Raw genomic sequence first — 1,558 nt, 5'->3', positions numbered from 1 at the left:
TTAAGGAATATCCAGACCCACTCCTTCCAGGTCATAGAAAATTTCCAGCAAATAACTCTCTGACCTTTCATGAGGCTGTCAGCAGATGACATGTTGATCTCTTGCATCACACCCCAAGATACTGAGCTATGACTGACCTGCCTGCCACCTCCTGAGCTACACATGCACCACACCCTGAATTACTTTAAAAGAGGCCCCTTACCCTAACTTGATGTTTCTACGAATTTGACTGTTTTAGATACCTCATATAAGTGGGATCATGCAGTATTTTTCCTTCTGCAACAGACACATTTCACTTTGTATAATGTCCTTCAGGTTCATCCATGTTGTTGCAAATGACAGGATTTCCTTCATTGTAAGGCCATATACTTAGTATTTTATTTTTTATTATTAGTATTATTTATTTATTTATTTATTTATTTGCCAGGGCTAGGTTTGAACCCACCACCTCTGGCATATGGGAACAGCACCCTACCCTTTTGTGCCACAGGCACCGCCCTACTTTGTAAGTATATACTACATCTTTTTTCTTTTCTTTTCTCTTTTCTTTTCTTTTCCTTTCCTCTCGCTTTCTCTCTTTCTTTCCCTTCCTTCCTTCCTTCCTCCCTTCTTTCTCTCTATTTCTCTCCTCCTCCTCTCTCCCTCCTCCTCCTTCTTCTTCTCTTCTCTTCTCTCTCTCTCTCTCTCTCTCTCTCTCTCTATGCTGGGATTACAGGTGTGAACCACCATACCCAGCCCATGTATATACCACATTTTTTTTATCCACTTATTTATTGATGGACATTTAGATTCCATCTGTATCTTGGTTATTGTGAATAATGCTGTAATGAACATGGGAGTGCAGACATCTCTATGAGACCTTGAGTTCAGTTCTCTGGCAAGATGAGTAATTTTGGACATCTGCCGTACACATTGTGCCTATAGTTATCAGTACTATATAGACACTTAAAAGTTTGCTCAGAGATGTTCTTAGCACCGTTAAAAACGTGGGATTTGAGTCAGAAAATGCAAATTTGCATAGCAGGCTCACTCCCTTACCGTGTTTTTATGTAAATTTTATCTCTGTTAATTTTACTTTCCTCAGAGAATTATGGTGATGATAAAATGAGTAATATGCATGTATATGTGAGCATATTTGTGAACTATAAAACCATAAACCAGTGACATTGTCCACAATTGGGGTAGTATAAACTCAAATAAATAAATTGTTGAACAGATTAAAACAAATGCATCCAATGCAAGGGCCTTGATCTGTAGTTGAACTGTCTGAGATTGCCCTGGTTCTTCCTGTTTACAATGTGAAAAACCTGTAGTCCAGGGTGTGATGCTCCAGGGGACTGTGACTCTTTGGTTCGTGCTCAGTGTCCATAGCAGTCACTTCTACTGGGGCATTCTGCATTGTCCTGTCTTTTGTTTAAGAGGTTTTTTTTTTTTTATTAAGTCATTTGTACATAAATCATAAATACATTTATGCCATTATAGGAATTCAATGTGTTGATTATTTGTACAAATTGGAGTGTCCTGTCTTTGGCTATATACATTTCAGGTTTTCCTTTAG

This window comes from Otolemur garnettii, unplaced genomic scaffold (assembly GCF_000181295.1).
Source record: "Otolemur garnettii isolate 467f Iridium unplaced genomic scaffold, OtoGar3 scaffold00496, whole genome shotgun sequence".
Lineage (NCBI taxonomy): Eukaryota > Metazoa > Chordata > Mammalia > Primates > Galagidae > Otolemur > Otolemur garnettii.
Note: the sequence above shows the minus strand (reverse complement) of the source record.